The sequence below is a fragment of the Triticum dicoccoides genome, chromosome 5A (assembly GCF_002162155.2).
Source record: "Triticum dicoccoides isolate Atlit2015 ecotype Zavitan chromosome 5A, WEW_v2.0, whole genome shotgun sequence".
Taxonomy (NCBI): Eukaryota; Viridiplantae; Streptophyta; class Magnoliopsida; order Poales; family Poaceae; genus Triticum; species Triticum dicoccoides.
The window spans coordinates 421,401,796-421,421,570 of NC_041388.1; the positions used below are offsets into that span (position 1 = coordinate 421,401,796).

At 42.5% G+C, this 19,775-nt stretch overlaps 2 pseudogenes; one reads left to right on the top strand and one right to left on the bottom strand.

The window, feature by feature from the left end:
* Nucleotides 1-977: 977 nt before the first annotated feature.
* Nucleotides 978-2,705, bottom strand: LOC119299673 (annotated as a pseudogene).
* Nucleotides 2,706-8,346: 5,641 nt separating this feature from the next.
* Nucleotides 8,347-19,026, top strand: LOC119299674 (annotated as a pseudogene).
* The last annotated feature ends 749 nt before the right edge of the window (nt 19,027-19,775 follow it).

Below are 19,775 nucleotides of genomic sequence, written 5' to 3' on the forward strand. Positions count from 1 at the left end.
GGGGCTCTGACAGCAGAGGAGGTAATTTTACACACCATAGGCATGATAACTTACATATCCGAGCTTGGTAATTTTGACCCGAAAAAGTTGTTGAAACATACCCCAAGTAACTGTTGTTAAAAAGGCGTGGTAACTTATGTACCACAGGTCTCATAGCTTACGTATCCCGGATCTGATAGCATTGGATTCAAAAAAGTCGTCGAATCCTACCAATATAGAATCTACTCTCAAAGGTTTTGTTATGACAGATTTAATGCTAAAAATGGACGACACTTTGAGCTATAAAACATTTTAAATTTTTGAGACGGGAAGAATTTAGGGTGAAATTAGTTTTTTTGTCTATGTACATATGTGCATATTCATGTGGGGAGAAGATGGGGACAACCGTTTTTTACGCCCCGATGATTTTTGCAAACAACACGGTAATTATGTAGCGAAAACGTATAACTTCTGTAGCCCAGGCATGGTACTTTTGGACCTGAAAAATGTCCTCGAAATATACTAATATGGGGTCTAGTTTCGTCTCATCGCAACAAATTTAATGGTGAAAATGAATTTTAAATCGAACCAAGATTTAAGCTACAAAATATTTTGGATTATTAAAATAAAAAATTGTATGACATCAATTTGTATTCGCATGCATATGCATGTGAGAAGGAGGAGATAAGGTGTTTATATCTATCCTAAAAACAAAATGTATTCCCGTTAGAGTAGTTCTAACTGATCCTCTAAAAAAGGAGTATCCGGCGGAGTAAAATTAGAAGAGTAAAAATTTACTCCTCTATAGGTGGTCGCACCTAGCCGACCCCCTAAGCGTTAGTGGAGTAAAAACATATGTAGATTTTGTTTTCTAGTCGCATGAACTTCAAACACTTCATAATATATATCATGAAAACATTGAAAGTAAAACATGCACAACATACCCGTCATAACATATAATTTCATCATCGCGAACTTCAAATAAAAACATGCAAAGTTCACCCAAAAGGCATCACTTCAAATACAATATTTGATCTAAAATCACCACAAACATAACATGTATATGTTGTGGATCGAGTCAACCAATGGCATGCACAAACTCAAACGAGGTGCTCGGCGAAGAAAACATCATTGCCACCACCACCACCATCCTCACGGCCACCATCACCACCACCATCTCAGCCACCATCACCACCACCACTACCTCCTCGTCCACCACCATCACCACTACCACTACCACCCCCTCGGCCACCACCATCACCACCAACCCCCCCCCTCGGCCACCACCAACATTCCGAAGAGAGGCTTCCAAGATCTCTCCACAAGTGAGCTCTCAACACTTTCTCGTGGTTTCATCCATTGTGTTTGGATTCATGAAAATGACAACACATTATTCGGCCTTCTAGGCATCACAAATCCTCTCCTCCTCAGGTGCAAGCCTATGCTCCTCCGCCTTCAACTTCCTCTCTTCGGCCGCCAACTTGGCCTTCCATTTCTTATCCTCCAACACCTTGAACTCATTCCACCTTGATATCTTCTCTTCTTTGCGTTCGGTCGTCAACACCTTCTTGGTCTCAATCATGGCCACAAGTTCTTCTTTGTAAGTGCCACCAGACGCATTTCTATTCTTTCTTTATTTTGCAATCTTGTTACCTTCCGGACTATTGTTGGCATCTTCATCAACATCGTCGTCCTCCTCAACTGATATGCTCAATCTTGATCTCTTTGGAGTGGTCTCCACGATTCTTTGGATATGGTTCTTGTTCTTGCATGGAACTTTGTAGCAATGATGCAATGTGAAGGGCTTGTGGCCGAACTTGGTGCTCCTATGCTAAAATAGCTCTTGGATGTAGGGGGCATACTCCGCTACTTACACATTGCTCGGTCGTGCATGATTCACTTAGTTGATGCAACCGGACCATCGGTTGCATTGGTCATGAATGGTGCTCCACCAATGCCCAAGTGAACCTTGCAAACGGCTTGATTGCACGTCCACAAAGTTGTTGTAGTGGTCGGTAATTCTCTCCAAAAACATAATCTTCGTTTGATCCGTTCCAATCGTTGCATCCATGGAGATGTTTCATTCAAGCATCCCAAATAGCATCATCTTCTTTTTTATTGTAGTTGGCGATGCGTGACCTTGACAGCTGCATGCTTGCTTTGATCACCTCCACAACCTCCTCTTCATTGCCCACCTCCTCATCGGCCACCACCTGCTTGGCCTCCTCCTCCTCTTCGGCCACATCATCTTGCTCCACGTCTTGGTCTGATTGATACCAAATGGAGTCGTAGTTGAGCTCATCAAGTCACATGGTGGCTGAGGACTCCAAAGATGCTAAGAATTCGAGCGTGTTCATCTCCACACTATAACAACAAAACAAACAAACTACATCACCATCGGCCACCAACAATCACTATCGACCGAAATGCAAGAGGTTTTTTTACCTTGCTGGCATTTCATAGAGCACTTGGCGGTCGCGACCCTTATTTCCGTCTGCGGTCGCCGCCCCTGCTGGAGCAGTGGCCATAGGACCCGCCGGAGTAGCTGCACGAGGCGCCGGGCTTGGACAGGGCGCTGTTGTGGCCTTCTTCTTCTCCTTCTTCTTTGCAACCGGCTTGGCGGGGGCCGCCGCTGCCGTCGATTTTCTTGCTCTTTTTATTCCGGTAGGAGTAGCGGGTGGGCGGCAGGCTATTGCGGGAGAGGCGGTCGCCACCCCGGCGGCCATTGTTGCAGTTGGAGGCAGAGCTTGAACCCGGCGGGTTTTTTCATCCAGAAACTTTTCTTCGTCGGGCGGCGGTGCGTGGGTGGCTTCCGTCGGCGACAAGTCGGAGGCGGTGGCCCGTGGGAAAGGGAAGGGTCCGGGCTATCCATTTTGGCCGATGGGAGGGTCATCAGTGGCGGCGGTGGGGCGTGGTGGCTGCGGCGGCAGGAGACAAGACTTCGCGAGGGTGAGAGAAAGAGAGGCCGCCACTTTTACTCGACCGCGGCGGGAGTGAGGATATTTAGAAAGATTGATGGGCATTTTCGGCGGTGGAGGATAATTTTTACTTCCCTATACGGTTTAGGAGGTTGGCTAGGTGCGCCATAATTTATCTTTCCTTATGGCGAACTTGAAGCAGTCAGCAGAGATGTTTTGTCGCCTAAAAATGTGACACGACAAAAACAATTGGCCGAAGAGCTAGAAAAATTATTAGAGTAGAGATGTATTGGGCTTGGCAAAGTAGGATATATTGGTTGAAATATGGCGATCGGAACACATCATATTTTCATAACTTCGCTACAGCTTGCAGATTAAAGAACCGTATTACAAAACTTAGAGACAACCAAGGTGTGTAGCGTGAGGGTACTGCTTATCTTAACCCTCTAATCTCTAATTACTTTGCGGGCTTGTTTGCTACTAAAATTGATGAGCCAGATCTAGTGTTGTTAAACAAAGTGGTGCCACGTGTAACTCAGGCCATTAATGATGAACTCATGAAACCTTATACAGACGAGGAGGTGAAGAAAGTTTTGTTCTCGATTGGAGATATGAAGGCACCAGGTACGGATAGGCTTCATGCAATATTTTTTTAAAAGTGTTGGCATATTTTTGGTGATGTCCTCACTGCAGAGGTACTAAAGGCGATTAACGACAAGGTAATCCATGAAGGTTGGAATGACACGGTAATTATATTAATTCGAAAAGTTGATGAACATGTTCAGATTACTCAGTATAGACCCATTAACCTCTGTAATGTCCTCTACAAAGTTATTTCAAAGATGATAGCTTTCAGATTAAAATCACACCTTGATGGTATCATCTCTCCGGTACAGAGTGCGTTGGTACCTGGTAGGCTTATTACTCATAATATTTTGTTGGCCTATGAAAGTATACATGCAATAAAGAACAGGAAGAAGGGGAAGGTTGGATATTGTGCAGTCAAGCTTGATATGCATAAGGCATATGACAGAGTGGAATGGAATTTTCTTGAGAAAATGATGTTATAGTTGGGGTTCCATAGAGATATTGTGGAGCTATTAATGGCATGTGTTAAATCAGTAAAATATAAAGTAAGATTTAATGATCAAGAGACCGAAGGCTTTACCCCTAGTAGAGGGCTCGGGCAAGGGGATCCCTTGTCACCCTATTTGTTTCTGATTTGTGCATAAGGTTTGTCTAGTGCTTTGGCTCAAAAGGAGGAGGTTCGTGGCATTGAAGGTGTTCGGGTCTGCAGAAATGCACCATAAGTTTCTCATTTATTATTTTTTGATGATTCCCTTATCCTTATGAAAGCAGATATGATTAATGCAACCTCATTGAGACAGGTGTTAGATGAATATTGTGCAAGCTCAGGCCAATTGGTGAGTGCAGGGAAGAGTAGTATTTTCTTTAGCCCTAATGTGGAAGTGGATGTGAGAGCACAAATATGTACAGAGCTAAATATTATGACTGAAGCCATCTCAGATAGATATTTGGGACTACCCTCCATGGTCGGACTAGATAAGAGTGATAGTTTTGAGTATTTGGTTGAAAGAATCATTGACAGGCTAAAAGGATGGAAAGAGAAAATTTTATCTATGGGGGGGAGGAGATCCTACTCAAAGCAATTATACAATCCATTCCAGTTTTTGCTATGGTTGTGTCCAAAATCCCAAAGCAAGTGTGCAAGGAGATTACTGATGCGATGTCTGCTTTTTGGTGGGGAGATAAAGAAGAGCACAAGAAGATGCACTGGTTTGCATGGTGGAGGATGTGTCTCCCAAAATATAAAGGAGGCATGGGATTCAGAGATTTACATGCTTTCAATCTTGCTATGCTTGCTAAGCAAAGTTGGCGGCTACTAACACACCTTGATACTTTGTGTGCACATGTTCTTAGAGCAAAGTATTATCCAGATGGAAATTTGCTTATGGCGGGCCCAAAGAAGGGCACATCTTTTACATGGCAGAGCATTGTGGCGGGTCTTCAAACCTTCAAGAGAGGGCATATCTGGCGAGTGGGGATGGGTGCCAAAATAAATTTTTGTACGGATCACTGGATCCCACAAAGTCCTACAAGGAAGGTTATCACGCCAAGGGGTAATATCTTGTTGACCACTGTTGATGAACTTATTGATCCAGGAACAGGATGGTGGGATGAAACCTTGGTTCGACCTATATTCTTTGGTGTTGATGCTCAACAGATTTTGAAGATCCCATTATCTACTCATTTACTGGATGATTTTGTGGCGTGGAATGTCACAAAAAAATTGTTTCTCGGTTTGATCAGCATACTATGTCAAGTGGGAGCACCAATTCGGCCCAATAATGAGAAAGGACCCAGCCGAGACATCAGCAAACAACCCTGTTTGGGAGACTCTTTGGAAACTACAAGTTCCAAGCAAGATAAAGATTTTTGTCTCGCGAGCACTACATGGAATAATACCTGGGGTGGGAGTATTGTGAAGTAGACATATCAAAGTCTCACCTTCATGTCCTATGTGTCACCAAGGACCAGAGGATATTCGTCATTTGGCTTTCACTTGTGATCGTGCACGTCAGGCTTGGAGGTCCTTGGGTTTGGAAGAGATCATAGATGCAGCTATTCGCACTAATCGCTCGGGCTCAGTGGTAATGGAGGAGTTACTCAAAAATCCGGTGAAAAAATCTCCTGTCTTGGGACAACTGGGGCTCCAAGAAACGGTTGCCGTTGGCGCATGGTACATCTGGTGGGAACGCCGTGAAGCTGTAAAGTGGGTGAATGTAAAGCCTGCACCAAGTTCCTCATTTGCTATCCAAGCTATAACTTCAAATCACGCGACACGTCCAACTGCGGTAACTTCTGAAGCTCGATGGCAACGTCCGGCTCCTGGGTCATACAAACTGAATGTGGATGTGTCCTTCTTCAAGGACGGGAGTGGGGCTGCAGCTGCTGTTCTTCGTATTGCCGTGGAGAAGTGATTGCTGGGGTCTCAGAGCTTATAGATAACACTCTTAGTGCACAATCAGCTGAAGCAATTGCTCTTCGCTTGGGGCTACGGCTGGTTTATGCAGTGGGGTGTGATACGTCCATTTTGCATCGTGCTTTTATATCAATATTTATTGCATTATGGGCTGTTATTACATATTATGTCACAATACTTATGCCTATTCTCTCTTATTTTACAAGGTTTACATGAAGAGGGAGAATGCCGGCAGCTGGAATTCTGGGCTGGAAAATAAGCAAATATTAAAGACCTATTCTGCACAACTTTAAAAGTCCTGAAACTTCACGGGAGCATGTTTCAGAATATATAAAAATATTGGGTAAAGGAAGCACTATAGGGGGGCCACCCACCATCCACGAGGGTGGGGGCGCCCTACTCCCTGGGCGCGCCCCTTGCCTCGTGGGCCCCCTGGCAGGCCTCCGGTGCCCATCTTCTGCTATATGAGGTCTTTCGTCCGAGAAAAAAATTATAAGCAAGCTTTCGGGAGGAAACTCCGCCGCCATGATGCGAAACCAATCTAGGGCTCCGACGGAGCTGTTCTGCCGGGGAAACTTTCCTCCGGGAGGGGGAAATCATCACCACCGTCATCATCATCGATCCTCTCATCGGGCGGGGGTCAATCTCCATCAACATCTTCACCAGCACCATCTCATCTCAAACCCTAGTTCATCTCTTGTATCCAATCTTTGTCCTAAAACCTCAGATTGGTGTGGGTTGCTAGTAGTGTTGATTACTTCTTGTAGTTGATGCTAGTTGGTTTATTCGGTGGAAGATCATATGTTCAGATCCTTTATGCATATTAATACCCCTCCGATTATGAACATGAATATGATTTGTGAGTAGTTACGTTTGTTCCTGAGGATATGGGAGAAGTCTTACTATAAGTACTCATGTGAATTTGGTATTCGTTTGATATTTTGATGAGATGTATGTTGTCTCTCCTCTAGTGGTGTCATGTGAACGTCGACTACATGACGCTTCACCATTGATTGGGCCTAGAGGAAGGCATTGGGAAGCAATAAGTAGATGATGGGTTGCTAGAGTGACAAAAGCTTAAACCCTAGTTTATGCGTTGCTTCGTAAGGGGCTGATTTGGATCCATATGTTTCATGTTATGGTTAGGTTTACCTTAATACTTATTTTATAGTTGCGGATGCTTGCAAGGGGGGTTAATCATAAGTGGGATGCTTGTCCAAGGAAGGGCAGTATCCAAGCACCGGTTCACCCACATATCAAATTATCAAAGTACCGAACACGAATCATATGATCGTGATGAAAACTAGCTTGACGATAATTCTCATGTGTCCTCGGGAGCGCTTTCCTTTATATAAGAGTTTGTACAGGCTTGTCCTTTGCTACAAAAAGGATTGGATCATCTTCCTGCACCTTATTTACTTTTATTACTTGTTACCCGTTACAAATTACATTATCACAAAACTATCTGTTACCGATAATTTCAATGCTTGCAGAGAATACCTTACTGAAAATTGTTTATCATTTCCTTCGGCTTCTCGTTGGGTTCGACACTCTTACTTATCGAAAGGACTACGATAGATCTTCTATACTTGTGGGTCATCAGGGTGCAGGAATGTTGAAGTAGAATCAGACTGTGAAGAACTGGTACATGCATGTAATGGAGAGACAGAAATTTGAAGCCCCTACTCAGCTACCCTTGCTGATTGTTTCCATCTGGTTCATGACATCCCAAATATTTCTTTTACTCATTGTCCGAGAGAAGCAAACAGAGCTGCACACTTCCTAGCTAGGGGATGCTATGATTCAAAAATATGTGAAGAGTGGTTAGATGAGATGCCTTCTTTCTTATTACATCATGTAATCTTTAATGTAACACTTTCCCAAATTGAATTTCCCTAAAAAAAGGAATCGGTTAGAAATGCCCTTAGATCACACACATGGCCGATCCAGAAGCCAAGATAATAAAAGCTTCTATTCTCTCCACCGCCTATTCTCTGTAGAAAAACATTAGTTGACCCATCGGCACTCTGTGTGTATAAATAAATCTTCTTCCCCTGAAAACAAGACTACGCAAATTTAAAAAAATCGTATTTTTGTGAAGACCAATCAAGGATCAAAGACAGCTCGGCACGCAGCCCTCGGAGATGTCAAAACGCGTTGATCGTGCGGGGATAGATTCCATCGACAGCATTCGTCGTCTACCGTACCTTGTTTCCTCTTCCCGTCCCATGCATGCAAATGATTTATTTATCCAGAGGCAACTCCGGCTGCAGCTCCAAAATCCGGTGAGGAAGAATAAACTAACTAACTAACTATAAGCCTGTCACAAATCAGCGAATCTACCTCGCAGCTTCCAGTTCATCCCTGACAAGCAACAAGCTGAGTCATACGGAGTATAAGAGGACGCGCGCACAAGAAAAGTGTAAACCTTGCAGGCCCTAGGTAATGGAGAAAGCACGTCGAGCCATGTTCGTCTTGTTACTGCTGATCGCCGATTTTAGTGCGGCCCAAGACACCACCAGCAAAGCAGGCGAATTCCACGTCGGGGTGATCCTCGACCTGGGATCGCTGGTGGGGAAAGTGGCGCGGACCAGCGTGCTGTTGGCCGCCCAGGATTTCTACACGATCCACCGGAACTACAGCACGAAGCTCGTTCTCCACGTTATGGACTCCGCGGGCAGTGATGTTCAGGCCGCATCGGCAGGTACGTGTGTCTGCAGTATGTCACTCTGTGAGGATTCAGGGAAAACCGAGGACTTTGTTTGTTAGTACTAATTCCTAATATGACTATACAGTTTCAAGTAAAGGTACTAAATATAGGTATGTATTACTCCCTCCTGCACTAATGTAATTAAACTGCAAAAACATCTTATTAGTGTGCGGAGCTAGTAGTACTTTTGATGTTTGACGTTGCGTAGTAGTAATTCTTTCTACAAACTTGGTCAAACTTGAGGAAGTTTGATTTAGAGCAAAGTATTTCAAACAGAAGGAGTATTTTGGAAGCTTTCTCTTCGAGTTTTTCATAGAAATGAGATCTCATTTTTATTAAAAATCATATTTGAAAGCGGAAAATTGCTTGGGTGTGCCAAGCAATAGTTCCTGGGTTTGTTTTCTTTGCTTTCTCGATGTCACGATCCAATACTAGAATGGTATCATTTGCATGATGTAAAATAAATAATTCGTCGTCCACTACATGAAACACCATCCCATTGGTAAGATCCTCCGACTTGGCTCCCTCGATCATTACTACCAGCATTTCGCCAGCTTTATTAAAGAGAATAGAGACAAAGGATCCTCCTATAGAGGCCTTCCTTTCTTTGGAATTAGGCCAACTCCAACGCATGACCCTAATTGAACATCCATTTTGTCCGGATTTTATCCGTTTGGGTTGGACAAAGGGACGACGTCTAGGCCTTTCTACATTTGCGCTGGTGGTGTGTTCAACGGGTGGACGCATTTCGTCCGACCGCCTGAAATATTTGCAAAGGGAATGAAAACTGAAATTTTGGCACCACGGTCACAGCTCATGCCAGCGGGCATAGTCATGCCTGTCAGAGCACCAGCGGCCGGCACACATGCCAACCAACAAAATGATCAACCCCCAAATTTTCACGCCAACAACAAAGCCAGCGGCCGGCATACTTGCCAGCCTACAAAAAACGGTCATAGTTCATGGCTCCCTAGTTCATGTGGGCACAGAAGTTGACTCAACCATCTTGGTCGAGCATCTCCTTTTGCTTCTTCTCCAACCAACTTCTTCTCTTCAGGGGCATCTTGCTCAAGTCCATGATCATGAAGGCTAGCGCCACCTCTTTTGCCTTGGTGTCAACATTGGTGGCCTCGATCGCAAGCTTTTTCATTTGGACGACCTCCTCCATGTCGAGCTTCCTCCTCTTGACGGCCCCCTCCATGTCGATCTTCTTCCTTTGGAGCTCCATGAAGGCCTTCATTTGCTCCTCCTTTTCTTGGCGCTTCCTCTTGTCCCTTCCTTTTGGGTCATCATGCCTTGCAAAGTTTCTTGCAAGGCGAGATGTCGCATCACGCTTCTCGTCCACCCTTAAGTTGGTTTTGCCCGTCGGCCTCTTCATTCCATCTCCATCCCCAACCACGGCCGCTATCCCTCCATTCTTCTTGAGAGTGGCATATTGATCTTTGAACTTGGGGCAATCCTTGATGAGCGTCCCACAACGGGTGAGGGTGAATGGCTTGTTGGAATGTCAGGCCTTGAAGGCTTCCAAAGTTTGGAATGCCTACACAATCAAAGCGAAGGCCACAATGTAATAGCGAACGACACATGATGCAACAAACATGAACATGGCATAGGAACGAAGAGAAGAAGTTCATACCAAGTCTCCCACACCTAGGCCACTCATAGGACAGACTTCAACTCTCTCAAGCGCGGCACAAAACTTGTTGCATTCTTGTTGAATTAACCCCCATCTCTTTTCAATTGAGTTGATGCCACGGGTGCTCGCAAACTTGTACGAGAAAAACTTCCTACGTTCATGAGAGGCTTTATGGAACTCTCCCCCGAAAGATGGCACTTTTTTGCTCGGCATCGGTCTTGGGATCTTGCCCTATCTACTTCCGTCCAACTCTCGCGAATCAAATGTCCTCATCTTTGGTGTATGATCCCATGCGAATGATTTGTTTCCTCATTTGTGCATTGGCCCTTTGGGTGAGCTCATCAATAAATAATGGCTCCTCGTCAATGTCTACGCCATCTTCTTCCTCTTCCTCCTCACAATAGATGTCTTCATGCCACGAGTTGCCATGGCCATCCACCTCTTCTTCTTCGTGGCCACCAATTTGTTCGGCTCCATCTTGGTCGCGGTCGTCTTGGCTTTGGGTCTCATCGGGATCAAAGCCTTGGCTTTGGCCCTCAGCGTGGAGGGATTGCCCACGGCCCTCGTAGATGACATCCTCCATGAAAGCGTTGTAGTCAGGGTCGTCGGCCGCCGACGTGGTTTGGACGTTTCGTCGAATAGGTTGCAGGGGTCGGGAAGGTTGGCTGTAGGAATCGACCGCGACTGTTTCCTTTGCATCCAGCAGCCGACTTGTCGACGCCACTATACCTAGGCGTGACGTTGAGTTTGATAAACAGCCACGAGGGCAAGGGTGGCCGGCGCGATCACGTAGTCATTCAGCGACATGGAGAACCGGGTTGAAGCATGCTCTTGTGACGGATGAACACCAGTCACCTACAGTGTTATCAAGATCTCAACGACTCGCACTGTGGCGGGTGAATGGCCGATGAATTTGTGCTCGGCGCGGCCATAGCGGCGGGGAAAAGAATAGTCGGTGCGGGTCGGCACAAACCTAGAATGAGGAGGGCGTGCATCGTTGCTACCTGCGTGGCCTTGGCGACGAGGGCCTCATTATCCTTGATGGCAGCCTTGTGTTGCACAGCGGTGGCCTTGAGGGCGTACTCGGCAGCGGATTTCCTCTCCACCTGAACAGACCTTCGGGCTCTCCTCTTGGCCGATTATCGGTCAAGTCGCTCGACCTCCACTGGCGTGATCTCTGACCTAGGCTTCTTCTTCTTCTTTGTAGGATGGGCGGAGGTGTGGCGGCCGGGACGGCGGCTACGTGTTTTTTCAGGGTGCCGGCCATCGAGGAGGGAGGGGCGGGAGGGTTTTCGGCAAAGAGGGGGAAATGGGAGCGTTGTGTCCCCGACTGCCCGACGGGCGGTCCATGGGAGAACAAGGGTGCGCAGCTCAAATTTGGGCCGGAAATCAGTCGACGCCGGACAAAAAACGGATGCTAGTCCGTTTGCGGGCCCGTTGGTCCGCAATTTGTGTCCGTTTTGACCCAAACGAACGCGGCCTAACAAAATAGGGCCGCGCGTTGGAGTTGGCCTTATGGCCCTACATTATCATTAGCTTCTATACCAACACTTTCATTGGATGTGAGCTTTTCTAGCCACTTGCACCAAAGAGGTGAAAATCCTTTCATTCAGATGGTTTGAAGAAGAAAATGTCACTTAAGTTTATGACACGCCTTCTCAAAATAAATTTTTAAATGACCCCCCCCACACACACATACACACAGACACACACAACAATGTTACTTATGCAACTCTGAACAGTCTCATGAAGAATTAGAACCCCTTTGAGAATGTTTCTACCCTTTATGTACACCGTCTGGGATAGACGAACCATGTAATCACCTAATTTAATTCTATTTGTTGTCACTTAGTGAATACTTGGAACTCTTCATTGGTGAATACTTTTGAAACTCACATTGTTAATTTCCTAAAAGTTGAGATTATATAATAGTACCCCCTCTGTTCCATAATTCATGTCATGGAACAAATTCATGAAGAATTATGGAACAGATGAAGTACTTCACTGCTATGGAATGCATGGAACAAATTCATCAAGTCATCTTTGGTTGCCTCCCAAAATAACACGTAAAACTCAGTCGGGAATTCATCCTGCCTAGGGGTTCATTATACTCCCTTCGAGAGTTAGCTTCACAAATCCCCTTGGATCAATGAGGATTTCATTTTCTATCGTGGGAAGCTAAGGGATATCCTCCTCGAAGCTCTAGACATCACAATATTATTGTGCTCAAGAGTCAAGACTAAATAAATCCTGAGTGGGTTTTTTGCGGGAACATTTAACAGTTGGTGATGTGCTCTTTCCACTGAGTCTCACTCACTACTAAGCCATCATGTATACCTACTAATAAAGGGCGGTGATATTCTTAGCCCACCATGCTAGTTTGCAAAAACTATGTGATGTTTCTGGTGATCAATATGTTGCCCTGTTTTAAGTCGAAATTTTGTTTTTGCAGAAAACCCCTAATGTTTCTGGTAAAAACCCGCGGATCAGTGTTAAGTCAGATTTTTTCTTTTGTAGAAAACCCATGATATTTGTATTAATCAACCTGCAACACATATCAAATACTTTTCAAAAATTATTCATATTTTTATACCCTTATTCCAAATTTAACATGTTATATATGGAATTTGATTAGAAAAATATGTAGAATCTGAATATGATATTATTTTACCTGTTAACCATTTTAGAAATGCTATTTAGGGTGCAACCTCAATCTATAGCACATGGTTTGTCTTTCTTTCATACCAGTGCCCATCCCGATTGGAAATAAAGACCTAATAAAAACCAAGGTTGTAGATAAAAGAAACCATCTATAAAAAGCATGCACGCTTCGTCAAAATCTTAGAGAGAAAATAGAATTTTCATCTTATGCCGAGAGAGAGAGAGAGAGACGCCTTAGGATTGACAACATTCAAATGTGTTGTGATTGTGTGAGCACTGTGGCTACCATCAGCAAGGGTGGGAAGGAGGATAAGTGGCAACACAGACGGAATGCCATGTGTTGAAATAAAGGATGTGGACCTGTTGAGGTCTTGAGTAATGGTTATTGGATTAGGGGAGTGTGGTATTTTTTTTCTGCCATTACAATGCACGGGCTCTTTTGCTAGTCCTTCTCTAATTGGACAATAGGTTGTTTTCTATGATCCCATTAGTTGGGAATGCCTCAGTGACCTTAGACCAAGCAAGATGTATGAAAAACACAATAACGAAGAAGAAGGTTTATTTGTAGTTGAAAACCTAAGGGTTGCATGCCGATGCAGATGCCGTTCTAACCCTATTTTTTGAGGAAAAATCGGTTGAAAAATCCATTCACAAGTGACATATTAATTTCTTGTAATGGGCCCAATCAAGCAATCCCCTATTACAGTGGTCTGAAACTTGTAATTCTAACGTGCTTTCAAGCTCTCCTGTCTCAGCCAATAAAAGTCACAAAGTCATCATTCTTAATGCATCATTGAAACAAGTATTGCAAAACTCCACAAACCAATGATAAAATCCCACAGGAAATGGAAAAATACTACCTCCATAACCAAGCATATGGCATATTTGGCTTGTCCAAGAAAATTCGATCATGGGTGCTTTTATTGGCATGTCCAGATACATGCACCGACCAACAATTAATCCAATTATATGTGGATTATGTTATAAATTAATGCAATTGGAGTTTAGATTCGTATTCAAATGCACTTTCTTGTGATTGTGATTTTAACTATTTTTCAATAGAATGTCATATAAGAAATTCAAATTGTTTCTATCAATCTATCAAGACACAAACTTTGCATTTTTCATGAAAAAATAATGCACACCATTTGAAATAAAGGAGTATATCTTTTTTGCGAGAAAATAGAAGGAGTATATTGTACTCATAACATTCCATATAAGTTTTCTAAGAGCTAGAATGCCTCAGAAACTCAGCTTTGATAGTTCTAAGTGAATGGGTTAATATTTCTGGCCTTGTATCTCGTATCATGAATGCAATCTTCTTGTAAATATGTGTTCATAGTGGTACACGGTTACCCATAAATGTATGTATTTATCAAACAGCAGGGGCTCTCCCCTGCTATATTCTGAAATAAGAGGTTAATTTTGTATTTCATTGCACATATGTGTTGCGTCTTCTGTCAAATATCCAGAAAATTAGAGTATTGACTAATAAAACTGTAAGCTCCAAAGCTAAGTTTTTCTTAACCTTTTCCTATCTTGAATGAACCAGTTATGGTGTTGATATTGCATATTATTCCACATATATTATTTGACAGTAACTTTCTTGTTCCCTTCTGAAAGCTATTGAATTACTGGAGAGCTACAAAGTGCAAGCCATCATTGGTCCCCAGAAATCATCAGAGGCTGTGTTCATATCTAATATTGGAAATGTAACCCAAGTCCCCATAATATCATTCACAGCAACAAGCCCATCCCTCACTTATAATAGTATGTCGTATTTTGTACGAGCAACATTGGATGACTCAACTCAGGTGAAAAGCATTGCCGCGCTTGTACAAGCATGTGGATGGAGAGAAGTGGTGGCAGTATACGAAGACACTGACTATGGGAGAGGCATCCTACCATACCTCATTGATGCACTTCAAGAAATCGATGTCCGTGTTCCGTATCGCAGTGTCATCCCTTCGTCGGCAACAAACGAAACCATTATGCAAGAACTCGGTGTGTTGATAGCAATGCAAACAAGGGTATTTATTGTTCATATGTCATCCACTATGGCTTCCCTTATTTTTACGAAAGCAAAAGAGGTAGGGATGATGAACAAAGGATTTGCGTGGATCACTACAAATGGAGTGGCAAACATCATTGACTCACTCAATCCAAGTGTCATTGAGGCAATGGATGGTGTCCTAGGAGTAAGGTGTCATGTTCCCAGATCACAAGAACTTGATAATTTATCCATAAGGTGGAACATAATGTACCAACAGGATAACCCATATGAATCACCCTTTAATAAACTAAGCATTGTTGGACTATGGGGCTATGATACGATATGGGCAATTGCACATGCAGCTGAAAAGGTTAGGATATCCAGTGCTAGAGATAAGCAACCATGGCCCACTAAAAACTCCACATGCTTGGAATCCATGGTTATTTCCACTAACGGTCCTGAGCTCTTATCAGCGATCGTACAAAATAAATTCAGAGGTTTAAGTGGTGAATTTGACCTTACAGACAGACAACAACTTAAAGTTTCCGTGTTCCAAATAATAAATGTGGTTGAGAGAGGTTGGAGAGAAATCGGGTTTTGGACTGTGAATGGACTTTTACGGAAGTTAAAGCAAGATTACTCTAAAAAAACAGGACAAGCATCAATGCTTGATCTAAACCCTGTAATTTGGCCTGGAGAGTCGACCGAAATACCAATGGGCTGGGAAATTCCTAGAGTTGGTAAGAAGCTTAGAGTCGGTGTGTGCTCTAGCGAATTTACAGAGTTTATAAAGACATACAAAGATCCTATCACAAATGCAACAACAGCGAGTGGCCTTTCAATTGACATATTTGAGGAGGCAGTAAAGAGGCTACATCGTCCGCTTTCTTATGAATACCTAGAATTTGACACTGCTGATGCACCAATTTCCGGAAGCTACAATGATTTTGTTTATCAGGTCTACCTTCAGGTAAGAAGTAATATATATGTAAGGCAATTTCTCAAATTGTAAAGAAAAAACTCAGTAGCTCAAACATTTTTGCAATGTATTAATTGTGTTCCACATTTCCATCCAATATTTTGTTATGCATTCAGGCCACAATTATTACATTTTATACACAAAAATGATGCAAACAAAGGCTCATTCTAAATTTTTATTTCTCAAAGAAAAGCAACTCAAAAGTTTATTGCTTGATAAATATTACTCTTTGTTGAACAACTAAGGTTATAATTGTTTAATTAATCTTAAATGTAGATATCCCTTTTTCTTAAATATATAAAGCTGACCAATTTCATTGCAGAAATATGACATAGCGGTTGCAGATATTACTATAAGATCCAATAGATCATTGTATGTCGACTTCACTGCACCATACACAGAATCTGGAGTAGGGATGATTGTTCCAGTCAAGGAAAACGTGAATACAGACATGTGGCTTTTCTTGAAACCATTGAGCACTGAGATGTGGTTTGGCAGCATCGTATGCTTTCTCTATACAGGAGTTGTTGTCTGGCTTCTAGAGCATCTAATTGGCAATGAACATGTTCATGTTCCCTTTTCACTCAAACAGATGGCGATTACAATATTCTCCATTTTTGAAGAGAGTTGAGTAAACATTACTTTTTCTTAGATCTTTGCAGAATTTTGAACAGCATTTCAATTGCATGGATAAAGCATTTGTTGCACTATATCAAAATAACAAGCATCAAAAAATTCCTACAACAAATATTACTACATTGATCTGGCTAAACATCTCCGAAACTACTACACACACGACAGTTTCAGTGAACGACATGAGGACGATAGCTAATCCAACCTCTGGAGATGTTTTGCCTTGGACTTTGATGGTGGGATATGTTATATCGTCTGCATGTCGTCCAGCCAGCGTCGTGCATGTAGCACTGCTCAAACATCTCTATGAGACCACTGTAGCTAAATTTATCTTCAAAAATACCACAAAAATAACTTAGATCTATCGAATTAATAATGCTTAACAAATGCAGTATGAAGAAACAGAGGGACAAAGTGAACTATCCCAGTTTGTATATGCTTAAAAAATATAAAAATGTGCCTTTTCTTCTTCTTTTTTGAGGGAGCATTCGATTTTATTGATTATAGAATAAATTTACACCGTTCGATAGAATGCCACGAAGGAAATTAGGAGGGTCCTCTTGCATCATAATCAACAAGGTACCCTCCGCGTTATGAGCAAGGGCATGAGCCACTCTATTATTTTCCCTAGGAGAATGAACAAACCTAATAGAAGCTATGACATAGGTGCACCTTTTCTTCTTAATAGCGCTTCACTAGAGAGAAAACCTATCTCGTCATTCATCATTCAACAGTGTCCTTATTTGAATTAGTTAAAAACTAGTCTATGACTTGCATTTATCACCTAAAATAATTGAAATTATATATGCTTTCTAGCAAGTCCTGGAATGGTGTGCATTACAATATTCCAGCTTTGAAATTTCTTTAGTGTCTTAATGAAGTCTTGATTTTCATTTGTGCAGAGGAGGAGCTGAAACGCTTTCTAGCTAGAATCGTTCTACGTGTATGGAGGGTTGTTCTTCTAGTACTTGCAGCAAGTTATACAGCAAGCTTTGCATCAATGCTTACAGTACAGCAGCTTTCACCAACAGTGACTGATGTTCATGAACTCCAGAAGAATGGGCAATATGTAGGGTTCCACCAAGGTTCCTATGTAGAGGGTCTACTGCTGGATATTGGTTTTCATACATCAAAAATCAGGCCCTATGCTACACCTGACGATTTCTATAGTGCTCTTTCTAATGGAAGCATTGCTGCGCTTGTACATGAAGTCCCATACATCAAACTTTTTCTCGCAAAATACAGCAAAGGTTACACAATGGTAGCGCCTATTTACAAGAGTGTAGGCTTTGCATTTGTAAGTTTAACTACACTCACTATTCTCTTGAAAAGATAGCTATCGAGGCATGCAAATGCTATGCTTATGTGTTCCCCTTGATTCTAGTACCATGTCACCACAAGATTACATTATAAAAATTCAAACTTAATATACATATATGTTCTGAAAGTCAATCATAAATGGATATTAGGGCTATCTAATAGCGTCCCGGTGGAATGATGCAATTTTAGGACAGATAGGGAAATTAATAGCAAAATGAACACGATCTGTGTTTTCTATAAATTTAACTACCATACACGACAATATTTATGCAAGAGGCTTGAAGAAACCATCACATAACGACATAGATCCATACATTTACTCTCGGAAACTTTAACATGAGCTGATATTTGCAGTTGATCACACTTAGGCTCTATTTGGAATTGCATTCGATTATGATAAATAGTCTCTATCGGTTGGTTTACTTTTAGATATCTAGGTGTTTGGCTATCTTTTTCTTTCTTTCTAAATCAAATAGCATATTTGCATTTGAGAACATATGAGATCCCATTTGGGAGGTCAGCCATCGATAATATTTCATCTGACTGTAATTTGATTTACCAAACAGATCAATAGACTTTTGACAACCTTTCTACAACAACTTTAAAAGTAAGTACATCATAACGTCTGCACAAAAATCAGAAACTAAGCCTGAAAGCGTTTACTGGATCTTTTTGTGCTATTTAAGCAACTTTTGGCATGATTCGCTGAAGGGTATGGTACTGCTAAGTAATAAACTCATCATACCATGCACTATTATATCAAGGGGGAGGGGATCTGTTTTTCAGGATTTTATAGTGTCAGATATTGTCAGTGGAATAGCACGTGCAGCTTATAACAATGATCTTTTTGCTGATTAGGCGCTTCCCAGGAATTCTCCGCTAGCTCCTGAAATGTCGAGGGCAATAATCAACATAACAGAAGGAGATACTATCATTCAATTTGAAAAGAAATGGATGGGTCAAAATAGCCATGAAAATGATGGCACACTTGATGGTTCAGACGCCATAACTTTTGAAAGTTTTGGGGGATTATTCGCTCTAACTGTAATTGTAACAACCTATTGCCTTTTGGTAGCCATGGTGATGAGCTGCTACAAAAGATATCGACAAAATGCAAGGACCATAGGAGAGGTGGCCAAAATGAATGTGGGCATGGGCAAAAAGAAGAGGAAACGGGAGAACAGAGGATATGACCAAAGTGAATATGGACATGGGCAAAGGAAAAAGAGGAAATGGAAGAGCAAAGAGATCACAAGAGCAATGAAAACGGAAACTGAATTGATAGGGAGCCAAACAACACTGTCAGTGCTTCACAATCGGAACAGAAACGGTCACCAGCTACCCATATCAGTGCATCACTGACTCGTATCAGTGCACAAATTAGTCACGGGGAGTCGTTATTAGCTCAAGTTAGTCCCAAACTGAGCAAAGTTCACCTTTCAGGCTCAAAGATGAACAATCAATTAACCGTGGGGGGGGAGCCGGACAGGCTGAACTTGGGTATGTGGAATTTGCTATGCATGCAAGATCAAGTAAATTTTCAGTCTAGTTATGCTTCAGTTCACCTTTCAGGCGTCGTTCAGCCACAGCTGAAAAGATCTAACCGGTCTCATTATATCATGTACTTTTCCTGGAAAAATCAAAGAAAGTTCACTATGAACCAACTAGGCTATATTCCTAAGTAAGAACATTTCCTTTAAAATATTTTACATCTGATCTAACCATACGCGCTTTTGTAACGATCTAGAAAAGGTTGTGTTGCGTTGGCATTCTAACAAACACCCTAGCTGCAGTAACCCGACATTTGCATGAAATTCACAAACTGTCTGGCCCTGCACCAACATTCATGGGCGCGTACAGACAGTAGGTGATCAAATTCGAACCAACTCCCAGCGGGAGATTAATCATGGACTTGAGCAGATAAATAAAATGATGATTGATT